An 18,612-nucleotide genomic window follows, 5' to 3' on the forward strand; every position below is an offset into this window, starting at 1 on the left:
CTCCAGTGTTCTGTTCTAACCTTACATGGGTATGGCGTTTTGCAGCTTATCTATCATCTAAAGGAAATAAGAGGCCAATCTTGCATTCTGAAAAATGTTGCCTCAAATATCAGAGCTGCTGCTGCTGCTAAGTCACTTCAGTCGTGTCCGACTCTGTGCGACCCCATAGACGGCAGCCCACCAGGCTCCCCCATCCCTGGGATTCTCCAGGCAAGAACACTGGAGTGGGTTGCCATTTCCTCCTCCAATGCATGAAAGTGAAAAGTGAAAGTGAAGTCGCTCAGTCGTGTCCGACCCTCATCGACCCCATGGACTGCAGCCTTCCAGGCTCCTTTGTCCATGGGATTTTCCAGGCAAGAGTACTGGAGTGGGGTGCCATTACCTTCTCCAAAATAACAGAGTAGGGCACCCATATTGCCCTTCTTACTTGGACTGGGAGAATGGCACAGAGTGTAAAAGAAACACTGAGGCATTCTCTACTCCATCTCTTTCAAAGAGTCTTCTCTTCTCAGTAAATTCTCAGACTTGAGATGATATTCTATAAAGGTTTCTTGAACTTTTGTCAACTGTTAGCAAGCTATCAACCTGAGTTTAATTTAAACAATTTCATGCTATAATAAATGAGGCATTTTGGCTGAAGCTAAATTTCTGTAAGCAAAACAAATATGGTAATGATGGTTAGAAAATACTTTTTATTTCATTTTATCTATACTATGTAGTAACTTATTTCTCCCATTTCCTTTCCTATTCAAACTGCAAGGCACCTTGAGGCTTCCCGGCTTCCCTGATGGCTCAGACAGTAAAGCATCTGCCTGCAATGCAGGAGACCAGGGTTTGATCCCTGGGTTGGGAAGATCCTGTGGAGAAGGAAATGGCAACCCACTCCAGTATTCTTGCCTGGAAAATTCCATGGATGGAGGAGCCTGGTAGCTTACAGTCCATGGAATCACAAAGAGTCAGACATGACTGAACAATTTCACTTGATGCTTTTCATTAAACAAACTGATTCAATTCTCTTATTGGCTCAAATTTATAGTTTTTGACACTTACATGATTATAAACACAATGGCAATTTAAGATTTTTATTCAGGCAATTATAAGGTGTTTATTAAGGTGGTTAAGAATATCTTTGCTTTAAATTATCACTGGGGTACAGACTTGCAATATGTGTATGAGCCCTGATAAAAAAGCATTAATGTGGACCAAAGAACTTTGTCTGCTTTTTCAAATATAGAATCATTGTGACTTTAACAGCATGCAATATTCCCTTGAAATTAGTCCTTTATGTGATTGAGGACACGCCAGTGTTAAAATCAAATTTGACCTTTAAGAACACTTGAACTCTTCCCTTTTTATAGAAAGCCACCCTTTCCCAACATTTTCTCCCTTAAAAATGGTACAGAAAACTTGCCTGTAGATATATGTGAGACATGTTATTTTTGTCTATAGCAATATATCTATATATGACGTGTACAATATAAATTTCATAATCATGTTAGAAACAGAAGGTAATCTTAGTTCTCCATGTATCTTATCCCAATGTCCAAGTATTTTTTAAAAAGTTCTTGAAATATTTTATTATATTATTGACAGTGGCTCAGATGGTAAAGAATCTGTATGTAACCAGGAGACCTGGTTTCGATTCCTGGGTCCGGAAGATTCACCTGGAGAAGGAAATGGTAATCCACTTTAGTATTCTTGCCTGGAAAATCCCATGGACAGAGGAGCCTGGCAGGCTATGGTCCATGGGGTTGCAAAGAGTCAGACACTATTGACTAACTTTTAGGATGCCTGATCCTGTCAGTGTAGCTTTGTAACTCCCAGATTTTGACAAGCATGTGGAAAAAAGGGGGCTTCCCTGGTAGCACTCAGGTTAAGAATCCACCTGCAATTCAGGAGACCCTGGTTCAATTCATGGGTTGGGAAGATCCCCTGGAGAAGAGATAGGCTACCAATGCCAGTATTTTTGGACTTCCCCTGTGGCTCAGCTGGTAAAGAATCTGTCTGCAATGCGGGAAACCTGGGTTCAATCCTTGGGTGGGGAAGATCCCCTGGAGAAGGGGAATGGCTACCCACTCCAGTATTCTGGTGTGGAGAATTCCATGGGCTGTACAGAAAAAAGAAAAAGATGGTAAAAACCACCTACTATTACTTGGCCATCTATCTTCTACAACATGGTGGAGTAGAAGGACGTGCATTCATTTTCTGCAAGAACTCCAAAATTATAACTCACTGCTGAACAACCATCCACAGGAGAATGTTGGGTCCCACCAAAAACATACCCCACATCCAAGGACAAAGGAGAAGCCCCGGCAAGATGGTAGGAGGGGCAAAATCACATTTAGAATCAAACCCCATTCTCACCAGAGAAGTTCAGAGGGCTCAAACAAAACCTTGTGCACACAAGGAGACCCTACAGAGAATAAGTCAGGCCTGCCTTTGAGTGTTTGAGTGTCTCTCGTGGAGGTATGGGTCAGCAGTGGCCTGCCACAGGGGCAGGAACTCTGGGAGCAGCAGACATGGGTGTGGCATAAACCCTCTTGGAGGAGGCCACCATTAACCCCACCATAGAGCCTCCAGAACTTACACAAGACTGGGGAAACAGACTCTTGGAGGACACAAACAAAACTTTGTCTGCACCAGAACCCAGGAGAAAGGAGCAGAACCCCACAAGAGACTGACCCAGACTTGCCTGTGAGTGTCCAGGACCTCCAGTGGAGGCATGGATTGGTGGTGGCCTGCTGCAGGGTCTGGGGCACTGAGTATGGCAGTGCATGCATGGGACCTTTTGAAGGCGGTTGCCATTATCCTCATTGCCCCCAACATAGTTTGGTCTCAGGTCAAATAACAGAGAGGGAACACAGCCATGTCCATCAACAGAAAATTGGATTAAAGATTTACTGAGAAAGGCTCTGCCTGTCAGAACAGACCAAGCACTACCCACCCCCCTCCCACCCCCACAGTCAGTATCTCCCATCAGGAAGCTTCCATAAGTCTCTTATCCTTATCCATCAGAGGGCAGACAGAATGAGACCACAGTCACAGAAAACTAATAAAACTGATCACATGGACCTTAGCCTTGTCTAACTCAATGAAACTATGAGGCATGCTGTGTAGGGCCACCCAAGATGGATAGGTTATGGTGGAGAGTTCTGACAAAATGTGGTCCACTGGAGAAGGGAATGGCAAATCACTTCAGTATTCTTGCCTTGAGAACTCCATGAACAGTATGAAAAAGCAAAAAGGTATGACACTGAAAGATGAACTCCCCAGGTCTGTATGTGCACAATATGCTCTTAGAGAAGAATGGAGAAATGACTCCAGAAAAAAATGAAGAGACAGGGCCAAAGAAAAAACAGTGCCCAGTTGTGTATGTGACTGGTGATAGAAGTAAAGTCCAAAGCTGTAAAGAACAATATTGCACAGGAACCTAGAATGTTAGGTCCATGAATCAAGGTAAATTGGAAATGGTCAAACAGGAGATGGCAAGAGTGAACATTGACATTTTAGGAATCAGTGAACTAAAATGGACTGGGATGGGTGAATTTAACTCAGATCAGCATTGTATCTACTACCGTGGGTAAGAATCGCTTAGAAGAAATGGAGTAGCCCTCATAATCAGCAAAAGAGTTCAAAATTCAGTACTTGGGTGTGATCTCAAAAATGACAGAATGATCTCTGTTCATTTCCAAGGCAAACCATTCAATATCACACTAATCCAAGTCTATGCCCTGACCAGTAATCCTGAAGAAGCTGAAATTGAATGGTTCTATGAAGACCTACAAGACTTTCTAGAACTAACACCCAAAAAAGATGTCCTTTTCATTATAGGGGAATGGAATGCAAAAGTAGGAAGTCAAGAAACACCTGGGGTAACAGGAAAACTTGGACTTGGAATACAGAATGAAGCAGGGCAAAGGCTAACAGAGTTTTGCCAAGAGTACAAACTGGTCATAGCAAACGCCCTCTTCCAACAACACAAGAGATGACTCTACAATTGGACATCACCAGATGGTCAATACCAAAATCAGATTGATTATATTATTTGCAGCCAAAGATGATGAAGCTGTATACAGTCAGCAAAAACAAGACTGGGAGCTGACTGTGGCTCAAATCACAAACTCCTTATTGCCAAATTCAGACTGAAATGGAAGAACGTAGGGAAAACCACTAGACCATCCAGGTATGATCTAAATCAACCCCCTTATGATTATACAGTGGAAGTGACAAATAGATTCAAGAGATTAGTCTGATTGACAGAGTGCCTGAAAAACTGTGCACAGAGGTTTGTGATATTGTACAGGAAGCAGTGATCAAGACCATCCCAAGAAAAAGAAATGCAAAAAGGTAAAATGATTGTCAGAGTAGGCCTTACAAATGATACCTAATGGTGAGCAATGTCAGATTCGTGACCTCCAAAGAAGAAGATTTAGCTTCCGAACTAGGGACCAGGCTTGATCACTCAAGAGCTCTTGTGTAGCAGAATCATATTAAAGTTAAAAAGGGAGAGAGAAACCTTTTGACATAGGCATCAGAAGGGGGATGGAGAATGCCCCATCCCTAGCCTTAGCAAGGGAATTATATACTTTTTAATTGGTTATGAAAATAAATCAAAAGAATGTCTCAAGGTTGTAACATTCTTACTAGACCCATTTCCATAATATATGTTTTAAGATAACAGGATTAGTCGGAAGGTTTTCAGGAAGGAGAAACATGACCTCAAGCAGGATACATTATTGTTATATAATCCTTACTAAAGAATGTAGAAAAAGAGTTTACCCTTTCCTCCTCCTTGAGAATTCCAGGCCCCTATCTCCTCCTTGAGAGCCCCAGACTCCTTTCTCCTCCTTGGAGACCCCAGGCTTTTTAATCAACCTGCCTAGGAATTGGCTCTCTCATTCCCCCTTTTCTTCTAGGAGAATTATGTTGCCAAGGAAAGGGGCATCGTTTTCATTCCATAACTACTTCCTGCTTTAGAGGTACATGGTCCCTAAATTGTTGAGGTAACATGTTCTCCTAACTCTCATAATGAAGGTCTCTGATTCAGGGACCCCAAGTAATAGAGGAGGCTGTAGCACTCATAGGAGCCTGGACACCCATTTGTAACTTAAGAGCTTTCATACGGTTAGAAGCAAACCCCATTTTGCAGTTACAGATGTAAGGCCAAATAGTGGTTAAACCAGGTTTAAATGTAATCGAAATTAAGTCACATTATGTTCATAGTTAAGGTACAATATGTCATACCAGTCCATCTTAGGATTGTTAGACGTCATCAGATCAAGAAGAGGGATCATATATGATTGTTGTTGGTGAAGGTATTTGCCGAGTTGAAGAAAGTCCTTTCCTTGAAGTGGAGAAATTCACCATGTGAAGCCTTCAGTTGATGAGGAGGAGGAGTGCTCTGCAGACCCAGCAATTAAACCCATTTTGGAGGGGTCATCTCCCAGAGTTTTCTAAATGTCTGTTGAAAAGCTGAAAGTTGAGTCACATAGTTAATTCCAAGGTTAAGGATCTATGATAATCTCTGTGCACAAAAATGGTCTGTCATTGAGATAATACCATTTTGGGGGGGCAGTTTGAGCCCTCATTAGAGGTATAGGTAAAATTTTAAGCCAACTGTCTTGTGTTCCCTGAGTTAGCTTATATGAATGTATTTTTAATAATGTCATTAGCCTTTTCAACTTTTTCTGAAGATTGGGGTCTCCAGGAACAGAGTGTAAGTGATATTCTGTTCCTAGAGTTTTTGACACCCCTTGAATTACAGCAACTTTAAAGATGGAGCATTGTTGCTCTGAATTATAGAGTTTAAGATCCCACTTACACCATGAAAAATCAGTGTACTAAGATTTTGCCCATTAGTAAACTTATGAGCTTTAGGCATTAGCAAAACAATAGTAGCAATTACCCTCAAGCAATGTAGCCATAGGCATTTTTCAGTAACAAGCAAACTAAACTCTGATTCATTTCAGTTCAGTTCAGTTCAGTTGCTCAGTCGTGTCTGACTCTTTGCGACCCCATGAATCACAGCACGCCAGGCCTCCCTGTCCATCACGAACTCTTGGAGTTCACTCAAACTCATGTCCATCGAGTCGGTGATGCCATCCAGCCATCTCATCCTCTGTCGTCCTCTTCTACTCCTGCCCCCAATCCCTCCCAGCATCAGGGTCTTTCCCAATGAGTCAACTCTTCGCATGAGGTGGCCAAAGTATTGGAGTTTCAGCTTCAGCATCATTCCTTCCAATGAACACCCAGGACTGATCTCCTTTAGGATGGACTGGTTGGATCTCCTTGCAGTCCAAGGGACTCTCAAGAGTCTTCTCCAACACCACAGTTCAAAGCATCAATTCTTCGGTGCTCAGCTTTCTTCACAGTCCAACTCTCACATTCATACATGACCACTGGAATAACCATAGCCTTGACTAGACAGACCTTTTTTTGTCAAACTAATATCTCTGCTTTTCAATTTGTTATCTAGGTTGGTCATAAGTTTCCTTCCAAGGAGTAAGCGTCATTTAATTTCATGGCTGCAATCACCATCTGCCATGATTTTGGAGACCCCAAAAAATAAAGTCTGACACTGTTTCCACTGTTTCCCCATCTATTTCCCATGAAGTGATGGGGCCGGATGCCATGATATTCATTTTCTGAATGTTGAGCTTTAAGCCAATTCTCTTTTTTCACTTTCATCAAGAGGCTTTTTAGTTCCTCTTCACTTTCTGCCATAAGGGTGGTGTCATATGCATATCTGAGGTGATTGATATTTCTGCTGGCAATCTTGATTCCAGCTTGTGCTTCTTCTAGCCCAGTGTTTCTCATGATGTACTCTGCATATAAGTTAAATAAGCAGGGTGACAATATACAGCCTTGACGTACTCCTTTTCCTATTTGGAACCAGTCTGTTGTTCCATGTCCAGTTCTAACTGTTGCCTTCTGACCTGCATATAGGTTTCTCAAGAGGCAGGTCAGGTGGTCTGGTATTCCCATCTCTTAAAGAATTTTCCACAGTTCATTGTGATCCACACAGTCAAAGGCTTTGGCATAGTCAATAAAGCAGAAATGGATGTTTTTATGGAACTCTTGCTTTTTCCATGATCCAGCAGATGTTGGCGATTTGATCTCTGGTTCCTCTGTCTTTTCTAAAACCAGCTTGAACATCTGGAAATTTGCGGTTCACATATTGCTGAAGCCTGGCTTGGAGAATTTTGAGCATTACTTTACTAGCATGTGAGATGAGTGCAATTGTGCGGTAGTTTGAGCATTCTTTGGCATTGCCTTTCTTTGGGATTGGAATGAAAACTGACTTTTCCAGTCTTGTGGCCACTGCTGAGTTTCCCAAATTTGCTGGCATATTGAGTGCAGCACTTTCACAGCATCATCTTTCAGGATTTGGAATACCTCAACTGGAATTCCATCACCTCCACTAGCTTTGTTCGTAGTGATGCTTTCTAAGGCCCACTTGACTTCACATTCCAGGATGTCTGGCTCTAGGTGAGTGATCACACCATCGTGATTATCTGGGTCATGAAGATCTTTTTTGTACAGTTCTTCTGTATATTCTTGACACCTCTTCTTCATATCTTCTGCTTCTGTTAGGTGCATACCATTTCTTTCCTTTATTGAGCCCATCTTTGCATGAAATGTTCCTTTGGTATCTCTAATTTTCAGAAGTGAGCAGGCTCCATTGGACCGCGCAGAAGGGTGGCCAAGAGGTGCTACCCCTTGCCCAGGGTCAGGGGAGGCGACCAAGAGTGCCAGGCTGCGTCAGCACAGGAGTGGCCAAGAGTAGCTACCCCACGTCCAAGGTCAGGGGCGGTGGCTGTGAGGAACTACCCCATGCCCGAGGTCAGGGCAGTGGCCAAGAGGAGCTACCCCACGCCTGAGGTCAGGGGAGGCTGTCGAGGAGAGCAACCCCACATCCAAGGAGCAGCGGCTGTGTGGGTGCAGGTGGGCCAAGAGGAGCTACTCAATGTTCAAGGTCAGGAGGGATGGCTGTGAGGAGATACCCCTCGGCCAAGGTAAGGAGCAGTGGCTGCACTTTGCTGGAGCAGCCGTGAAGAGATACCCCACGTCCAAGGTAAGAGAAACCCAAGTAAGATGGTAGGTGTTGTGAGAGGGCATCAGAGGGCAGACACACTGAAACCATAATCACAGAAATCTAGCCAATCTGATCACATGGACCACATCCTTGTCTAACTCAATGAAACTAAGCCATACCCTGTGGGGCCACCAAAGATGGGCAGGTCATGATGGAGAAGTCTGACAGAATATGGTCCACTGGAGAAGGGAATGGCAAACCACTTCAGTATTCTTGCCTTGAGAACCCCATGAACAGTATGAAAAGGCAAAATGATAGGACACTGAAAGGGGAACTCTCCAGGTCGGTAGGTGCCCAATATGCTACTGGAGATCAGTGGAGAAATAACTCCAGAAAGAATGAAGGGATGGAGCCAAAGCAAAAACTTTGTGGATGCGACTGGTGATAGACGCAGGGTCTGATGCTGTAAAGAGCAATATTGCATAGGGATCTGGAATGTCAGGTCTATGAATCATGGCAAATTGGAAGTGGTCAAACAGGAGATGGCAAGAGTGAACGTCGACGTTCTAGGAATCAGCAAACTAAAATGGACTATGCTATGCTAAGTCACTTCAGTCGTGTCCGACTCTGTGCGACCCCATAGACGGCAGCCCACCAGGCTTCCCCATCCCAGGCAAGAACGCTGGAGTGGGTTGTCATTTCCTTCTCCAATGCATGAAAGTGAAAAGTGAAAGTGAAGTTGCTCAGTCGTGTCCGACCCTCAGCGGCCCCATGGACTGCAGCCCACCAGGCTCCTCCGTCCATGGGATTTTCCAGGCAAGAGTACTGGAGTGGGGTGCCATTGCCTTCTCCAAAAATGGACTGGAAGGGGTCATCTGAGTTAAAAATGGACTGGAAGGTGTGAATTTAACTCAGATGACCATTATATCTACTACTGTGGGCAGGAATCCCTTAGAAGAAATGGAGTAGCCATCTTGGTCAACAGAAGAGTCTGAAATGCAGTACTTGGATGCAATTTCAAAAACGACAGAATGATCTCTGTTCGTTTCCAAGGCAAACCATTCAATATCATGGTAATCCAAGCCTATGCCCCAACCAGTAACGCTGAAGTTGAAGGGTTCTATGAAGACCTACAAGACCTTTTAGAACTAACACCCACAAAAGATGCCCTTTTCATTATAGGGGACTGGAATGCAAAAGTAGGAAGTCAAGAAACACCTGGAGTAACAGGTAAATTTGGCCTTGGAGTATGGAATGAAGCAGGCAAAGACTAATAGAGTTTTGCCAAGAGAACACACTGGTCATAGCAAACACCCTCTTCCAACAACACAAGAGAAGACTCTACACATGGACGTGACCAGATAGTCAACACCAAAATCAGATTGATTATATTTTTTGCAGCTGAAGATGCAGAAACTCTATATAGTCAGCAAAAACAAGACCAGGAGCTGACTGTGGCTCAGACCATGAACTCCTTATTGCCAAATTCAGACTTAAATTGAAGAAAGTAAGGAAAACCACTAGACCATATAGGTATGACCTAAATCAAATCTCTTATGATTATACAGTGGAAGTGAGAAATAGTTTTAAGGGACTAGATATGATAGAGTGCCTGATGAACTACAGACAGAGGTTCGTGACATTGTACAGGAGACAGGGATCAAGACTATCCCCACAGAAAAGAATTGCGAAAAAGCAAAATGGCTGTCTGAGGAGGCCTTACAAATAACTGTGAAAAGAAGAAAAGCGAAAAGTGAAAAGCAAAGGAGAAAAGGAAAGATATAAGCATCTGAATGCAGAGTTCCAAAGAATAGCAAGGAGAGATAAGAAAGCCTTCCTCAGTGATCAATGCAAAGTAATAGAGGAAAACAACAGGATGAGAAAGACTAGAGATCTCTTCAAGAAAACAGGATTAGTCAGAAGATATTCATGAAGGAGAAACGTCCTCAAGCAGGATACATTGTTGTTATATAATCCTACTAGGGAATGTAGGAAAAAATATTTGTCTTTTTCTCCTCCTTGAGAATTCCAGACACTTATCTCCTACTTGAGAGCCCCAGACTCCTTTCTTCTCCTCAGGGACCTTGGACTTTTTATCAACCTGCCTAGGAATTGACTCTCTCACAAATAGCTGAGAAAAGAAGAGAAGCTAAAGGCAAAGGAGAAAAGGAAAGATATATCCATTTGAATGCAGAATTCCAAAGAATAGCAAGGAGAGATAAAAACTTCTTCAGTGATTAATGCACAGAAATAGAGGAAAATAATAGAATGGGAAAGACTAGAGATCTCTTCAAGAAAATTAGAACTATCAAGTGAACATTTCATGCAAAGATGAACACCAATAAAGGACAGAAATGGTATGGACCTAACAGAAGCATAAGATATTAAGAGGTGGCAACAATATACAGAAGAACTGTATCAAAAAGATCTTAGTGACCCAGATAACCACAATGGTGTGATCACTCACCTAGAGCCAGACATCCTGGAATGTGAAGACAAGTGGGCCTTAGGAAGCATCACTGCAAATTAAGCTAGTGGATGTGATGGAATTCCAGTTGAGCTATTTCAAATCCTAAAAGATGATACTGTGAAAGTGCTGCACTCAATATGCCAGCAAATTTGGAATACTCAGCAGTGGGCACAGGGCTGGAAAAGGCCAGTTTTCATTTCAATCCCAAAGAAAGGCAATGCCAAAGAATGTTCAAACTGCTGCACAATTGCACTCATCTCCCATGCTAGCAAAGTAATGCTCAAAATTCTCAAAGCCAGGCCTCAACAGTATGTGAACTGCGAACTTCCAGATGTTCAACTGGATTTACAAAAGGCAGAGGAAACAGAGATCAAATTGCCAACATCCATTGGATCATCAAAAAAGCAAGAGAGTTACAGAAAAACATCTACATCTTTTCTTTACTGCCTATGCCAAAGCCTCTGACTGTTGAATCACAACAAACTCTGGAGAATTCTTCAAGAGATGGGAATACCAGACCACCTGACCTGCCTCCTGAGAAATCTGTATGCAGGTCAAGGAGCAACAGTTAGAACTGGACATGAAACAACAGACTGGTTCCAAATCGGGAAAGGAGTATGTCAAGCCTGTATATTGTCACCATGCTTATTTAACTTATATATCGAATACATCATGCAAAATGCCAAGCTGCATGAAGCAAAAGCTGGAATCAAGATTACTGGGAGAAATATCAATAACCTCAGATACACAGATGACACCACCATTATGGCAGAAACTGAAGAAGAACTAAAGAGCCTCTTGATGAAAGTGAAAGAGGAGAGTGAAAATATTGGCTTAAAACTCAGCATTCAGCAAACTAAGATCACGGCATCTGGTCCCATTACTTTATGGAAAATAGATGGGGAAACAGTGGAAACAGTGACAGACTTGATTTTCTTGGGCTCCAAAATCACTGCAGATGGTGATTGCAGCCATGAAATTAAAAGACACTTACTCCTTGGAAGAAAAGCTATGACCAACCTAGACAGCATATTAAAAAGCAGAGACATTACTTTGCCAACAAAGGTCCATCTAGCCAAAGCTATGGTTTTTCCAGTAGTCATGAATGGATGGAAGAGTTGAAGTATAAAGAAAGCTAAGCGCCAAAAAATGGATACTTTTGAACTGTTTTGCTGGAGAAGACTCTTGAGAGTCCCTTGGACTGCAAGGAGATCAAATCAGTCAAACCTAAAGGAAATCAGTCCTGAATATTCATTGGAAGGACTGATGCTGAAACTGAAGCTCTAATACTTTGTCCACATGATGTAAAGGACTGACTCATTGGAAAAGCTCCTGATGCTGGGAAAGATTAAAGGCAGGAGGAGAAGGGGATGACAGAAGACAAGATGGCTGCATGGCATCACTGAGTCAGTAGATATGAGTTTGAGCAAGCTCCAGGTGATGGTGATGGACAGGGAAGCCTGGTGTGCTGCAGTCCGTGGTAAAGAATCAGACATGACAGAGTGACTGAACTGAACTGAACTGAATTCCTTGGCCATAGCTACTTCATCAGTTGTTGCTCTCAAATGTTGTAGTGCTAGATGATTTTACTGAGCACATCAAATTTCTGAGGAGCATATTTTCCATTTCTCTATACTCTTCACAGGTTCTCTTGCAGATGCAAATGTAGACTTCTCTCAATAGATTCAAATAAATGTTAAGATAAATGCTGAATTTGACTCAACTAGTTGGTAACAGGCTTACTGGGAAATTTTCTGTGAAATACTGATTCAAATATTTTATAATAAGAATCAAAAGAATAATCAATAATCTTAACTGAATTTTACTGTTTGCTTCTCTGAATCCTACATGGAAGAAGATTGTTCAGAACAGATCTCTTCAAAACCTGTAAAAAGACAATAGGCAATCACAGATTTCCTTCCCAGCCACATAACTCAAGGTATAGACTCTTCTGATCTTAATCTCTTATGCCTCATTCCAAGATGCTCCTACTTTTTAATCTACAGCCTGCATTCTTGATTTTGATGGTCTATGATTTGTAAGCATGCTGTGCATGACACAGTAATATTATTCTGTATCTCTTATTCTCAAAGGTGCAAATAGAAACCAGTACTTATTTATTTCCCCATAGGCTGATCTCAATATTTGCAAATATTTTAATAATAACACCACCAAAGTTTCCATAAAATATCTTCTATTTTTGTTGTAGTGTTTTTCTAGTTTTTCCCAGCTAGAAATTTAGTGGTGGGTTTTACCTGAAATGTACAAGTAGATCTTATTTTTTTTTCACCTGCTTATTTTTACTTAAGATTAAATTGCATTTATACTATTTTCAGTGAGAAAATTATTTTAAACAGTTGCTCATTAAGGTTACCATTTATAATCCCCCTTACTATATTATATTTGCACCAGAAAATGATAACCCAGAAATGTTTAGCTACAGTTGGCAAGAAAAAATTTACATAATAGCTGGGCCAATAAAACCCTTCATTTTGGTCCATAAATAGATGGTTTTAATAATTAATTGATTTATGAAATAAGGCACATTATTTTGTAGTTAAAATCATCAGATATTCAACTACCTTAAGGAAATTTTTGGTTGATTTGAGCTTGCCTATTTTATCTTAAAAAACATATGATTATATGAATTTTTCAATGCATACTGTCAAGGTGTATATCACATATTATGTTGAAACCCTTGTAAACAAAAGGAAAAAAATATACACAATAAGAATTATGTAAGTGAAGTGAATATCTTTAAGCCTGTAGCTAAAAATAACTGGGTTACACAGAGCCACTAATCAAAATCTAAGGAGAAATACTTTCTCAGCACTGTTCTCATTTTCTCCTGGTAATTGGTTTTCTTTTTTTCATACCTTTGGAATTAGAGGAGACTTAACAGTGGAAGAAGAAAAGGCACACAAAGAAAATGAGAACTTGACAGACCCATAGGATTAACATCAGCTTTCTCTTCAGTCTTGTTAATGACAGACTTGCTCATAATGCCTGTAACTCTAGGAAATCTCATTTGTTGGTGAGCCACTTTTGGATTTCTTTGTATTTGTGGCAGATCGTATATATTTGACTGGTTTTCTTCCTTGCATTTTCTTTTTTATGTTTGTGTGAAATACTAGTGTTGGATGGCAAATATTGAAATAAAAGTTGTCTTTCCCTGGTTTAGCCTTTAAAAAAACTAGAGAAACTTTAAAATGAGGATAGAGCTTTGTCCTTCTCTAGTACCCTGCTCTGTGTATGTCTCTCTGTTTCCTTTCAAGCAATAATGAACTGAGCATTTCATAATAGATATCAGTAGATGCCTTGAGATGAATCGTCACCAACAGAAAAGTCTGGAACTCAGAGTAGTGGAGCAGAAATATCTTTATACAAGGAATCTGGTCAAGTTTCTTGACTCTAGTTTACAACTTCTTCCTGTGGCTGATTCATGTTGATGTATGGCAGAAATCATCACAATATTGTAGAATAATTAAAATAAAAACAATTATAATAAATAAATAAATAAATAAAATAAATAAGAACAATTAAAATAAAAAAAAAAGAAACTACCTCCTGTATGTCACTATTCTTTAATCACTCCAGAAAGCTAGCAGTCGATCCTTTATCTATGATTCCCCAGAGCAAAAACCACAATTCTCTTAAACTCTGTAATTAGAATTGTCCCATTTCACTTCTTGAATTTTAATCCCTCATCATAATTATTGTATTGTTACTGTAATACTTGATGATGAAAGTAATATATTTTCTTTAGAGAAAATGTGAAAAATAAAGAAAATAGGGAGAGCAATTAATCCTATCTAAAGATGGATCAATAATAATAATTTTGATACATATATTGCAAGGTTTATTTCTATGCACACAGGTACTTACTGCATACATTAATATCTTCAGGGTGTAGAGGAGTATAGTATATGCTCAATAAATACTTACTGAGTGGACCATTGAATGTAGAGATCATGTTGGGGCAAGGAGAAGACCAAAACATAGTGAATATAAAAGGCATAGACCTAAGGAAAATGAACAATGAGGGAAATGATGCAATATTACATCCACAGAATTCCTTCTTTGCCTTACTTGCTAAATTACATAATATATAGCATAAGGATTGTAGATTCAAATTCCAATCTATTGTTTAATTTCTGGAAATGGAGGAATGTTCTAGGGCCATCTGTGCCAGAGGCTGTCTCATCTTCTTTGCACTGTGATCATTTTGTTTGGGGGCAAGATTCCTACTTTCCCTACAGGGTCTCTTTTTATCTTACTCTCTAAGCATCTGATTGGAAGGAGTTTGATATTGCTTCATACAATTCTATCACTTTGAGGAACATAGTAAAGTCTCTGGGGCTAATTTACAGACAGATATAATCAGTTTAAATCCACAGCATGAGATATTCAAATAGAGGTCCAAGTTTGAGTAAGTTTTGTGAAGGAAAACTTGTAAATCTTTTCAAGTACTTCTTAAACTTACTCTCAAGAGAATAGTCTCATTTTATATTCTCCATTGAGCTGCATAAATTTCCTCTGTCAATAAGAGGACCTTTGTCAGAAGCCCTGGTAACTGCCTCACTTTTTCTCCCTTGATCATACGTTTGCTTATTTTGTATTGTGAGCTCTATGCAGTGAATCAGGGATTACACAGAGGTTCAGTCAATTAATGTCTTAGATCAAAGGCATCACTCCACAGCTTCTTACATCATTCCATAAGTTGGCAGTGATTTTTATGGAGAAAGATTACTAGTTCTGAGATTACATGATTTAACCTGAGTACTTGGACAAGTTTTCTTTTCTTTTTTTTTTAAATTTAAATTTATTTATTTTAATTAGAGGCTAATTACTTTCTTGATGCCATAGTTGATTTCAAAGAGATTTCATTTCATAAAATGACAAGATATTGAAAAATTATAGGAAGGGAGTCAGAGAACTCTAACTGGATGGTATGAAGGAGCTCTCTATGAGGGAGAATATGAAGGAATTCTGAGAGAAGGAGGGTGAGAGGCAACTCTGAGAAAGGGAAGATGTGAGGGAATTCTGAGAGAAGGAAGCTGCTAGGAAACTCAGAGAGGGAAAGTGAGGGAATTCTAAGAAAATAAAGGTGAGAGTTAATTCTGAGAGACGGGGAGTAAGAGGGAATACTGCTAGAGGGAGAATGAGAGGGAAATCTAACTGAGGGAGAGTGTAAGGGAATTCTGAGAGAAGAGTGAGAGATAACTATGAGAGGACAGTGTGAGGGAATTCTGAGAGAAAAGGGGAATTCTGAGAGAAGGCAAGTGAAGATATTCTCAGGAAAGGAGGGCGTGAGGGAATACTCAGTGACAGAGGGTGTGAGAGAAATATAAGAGAAGGAAAATGAGAGGGAATTCTGAAAGAAGGAAAGTGAAAAGGAATTCTAAGTAAAGGAATTGTTGTTGTTGTAAAGTCCCTAAGTTATGTGCCACATTTTTTTGTTTCCAGGCTCCTCTGTCTAAGGGATTTCCCAGGCAAGAATACTGGAATGGGTCACCATTTCCTTCTTCAGGGCATCTCCCCTCTCCAGGGATCAAACCTGAATCCCCTGCATTAAATGCAGGCAGATTCCTTACCTCTGATCAACCAGGGAAGCCCAAGTGAAGGAGGGTGTCAGGGATTTCTGAGAGAAGGAGGGTGAGGAAATTCTGAGAAAAGGAGGGAGCAGAGAATAGTGAGGTGGAGAGAGAGTGTGAGAGAAAGAAAATGAGAAGGAATTCTGAGAGAAGGAAGGTGAGGGAGGGAATTCAGAAAGAAGGTGAGAGGGAATTCTGAGTGAGAGAGGCTGTGAGGGAATTGTGAGAGAAGGAGAGTGAGAGGGATTGAGGAGAGTAGAATTTAGAGAGAAGAAAGGTGTTGGGGAATTCTGAGTAAGGGAGAATGTGTGGGAAGAGTGAGAGAAGGAAGATGAGAGGGAATTCTGAGAAAATGAGAGTGAGAATGAATACTGAGAGAAGGAAGGAAAAGAGGAAATTCTGAATAAGGGAGAGTGTGAGGAAATTCTGAGTGGAGACTGAGAGGGAATTCTGAGAGAAGGAAGGTGTGACAAAACTCTGAGAGAGGAAAGGTAAAAAGAAATTCTGAGAGGAGAATGAGACAAAATTCTGAGAGAAAGAGGGTGAGAGAGAATTCTGAGTGAAGAGCAATAAGAGGGAATTCTGAGAAAAGGAAACTGAAAGGGAATTCTGAGAGAAGAGTGAGGGAATTCTGAGAAAAGAGGTGAGAAGGAATTATGAGAGAGAAAGGGTGTGAGGAAATTCTAAGAGAAAAAACATGAGAGAGAATTTTGAGAGAAGGAACCTGAGAGTGAAATAATGAGGGAGGGTGTGAGGTAATTCATAGTGATGGAGGGTATGAAGGAATTACGAGAGAAGGGATAGGTGAAAGGAAATTCTCAGAAAAGGATGTATGAGAAAACTCTGAGAGGGAAAGTTAGAAGGAATTCTGAGAGAAGGAGAATAGGGGAATTGTAACAGGAGAGTAAGAGGGAATACTGAAAGAAGGGTGAGGGAATTGTGAAAGAAGGCGAGTGAGAGGGAATTTTGAGAGCAACTATGAGAGGGAATGCTGAGCAAGGGAGGGATAAGGGATTTCTGAGAGAAGCAGAATGTGAGGGAATTCTGAGTGAAGGAAGGTGACAAGGAATTCTGAAAGGAGGAGAATGAGGGTGAATTCTGAGAGAGGAAGGGTGCTAAGCATAGCAGCACAGTAGGGTAAGAGGGAATCTGAGCGAGATAGTGTGAGGGAGTTCTGAAAGAAGAAAGGTGAGAAGGAATTCTGAGAGAAGAAAAGTGAGAGAGAGTTTGAGTGAGAGAGGATGTGAGGGAATTCTGAGAGAAGGAGAATGAGAGGGAATTCTAAAAGAAGAAAGGTGAGGAATTTTAAGTGAAGGAGAGTGAGAGGGAATTCTGAAAGATGAAAATGAGAGGGAATTTTGAGTGAAGGTGAGTGAGAGAGAATTCTGAGAGGAGAGTGATAGGGGATTCCAGGAGAAGAAATGTGAGAGGGATTTCTGAGTGAGAGAGTGGGTAAAGGACTCTAAGAAAAGAATGTGAGGGAATTCTAGCAAGGAAGTGTGTGATGTTATTCTGAATGAGGTAGGGTAGGAGGAAATCTGAATGAGGAAGGGTGTTAGAGAATTGTGCGAGGAGTGTGAGGGAATTCTGAGGGAAAGAGAATGATAGGAAATTCTAAGAGAAGGAGAGTGAGATGAAATTCTGAAAGAAGAAAGATGAGGGAATTCTGAGAGCAGGAGGGTGAAAGGCAATTCTAAGAGAAGAAAGGTAAGGGATTCTGCAGGAGAGACTATGTGATGGCATTCTGAATGAGGTAGGTAAGAGGGAATCTGAATGAAGGAGGGTGGGAGGAAATTCTTAGAGGAGAGTGTGAAGGAATTGTGAGAGGAGAGTATGAGGGAATTGTGAAAGAAGAAAGATGAGAGGGAATTTTGAGAGCAGAAAGGTAAGGTTCGATGCAGGATATGGATGCTTGGGGCTGGTGCACTGGGATGACCCAGAGGGATGGTAGGGGGAGGGAGGTGGGAGGGGGGTTCAGGATGGGGAACACATGTACACCCATGGCAGATTCATGTTGATGTATGGCAAAACCAATACAATATTGTAAAGTAATTAGCCTCCAATTAAAATAAATAAATTTAAATTAAAAAAAAAGAAAGGTAAGGGAATTTTGAGTGAGTGTTTATAAGGGAATTCTGAAAGACAGTGAGTAAACTCTGAGAAAAGGAGAATGAAAGGGAATTGAAAAAAGAGATTCATGTTGATGTATGGCAAAACCAATACAATATTGTAAAGTAATTAACCTCCAATTAAAATAAATAAATTTATATTTAAAAAAATAAAAAAAAGAAGAGCAGGAGGAAATTCTGAGAGTATGAGAGTGAGAAGGAATTCTGAGAGAAGAAAGGTCAGATGTAATACTGAGTCAAGGAAAGAGTGAGGGAATTCTGAGTGAGGGAGTGTGTGGTGGTATTCTGATTGAGGGAGTGGAGGAGGGAGGGAATTCTGAGTAAAGGATCTTAAGAGGGAATTGTGAGAGAAGGAGAGTGGGAGGAAATTCTGAGAATGACAGT

General features: G+C 40.8%; 1 long non-coding RNA gene across 1 annotated transcript in view; it reads right to left on the minus strand.

The window, feature by feature from the left end:
- Positions 1 to 1,186: 1,186 nt before the first annotated feature.
- Positions 1,187 to 18,612, minus strand: part of LOC129619933 (uncharacterized) — a 31,643-nt gene continuing 14,217 nt past the window's right edge. Inside the window, exons 2-3 of the long non-coding RNA XR_008698293.1 lie at positions 5,245 to 5,472; positions 1,187 to 1,664 (exon numbers count right to left, since the gene is read on the minus strand). This is a non-coding gene — a long non-coding RNA (uncharacterized LOC129619933). The remainder of the gene's footprint in view (positions 1,665 to 5,244; positions 5,473 to 18,612) is intronic.

This window comes from Bubalus kerabau, chromosome 9, assembly GCF_029407905.1.
Source record: "Bubalus kerabau isolate K-KA32 ecotype Philippines breed swamp buffalo chromosome 9, PCC_UOA_SB_1v2, whole genome shotgun sequence".
Classification (NCBI taxonomy): domain Eukaryota; kingdom Metazoa; phylum Chordata; class Mammalia; order Artiodactyla; family Bovidae; genus Bubalus; species Bubalus kerabau.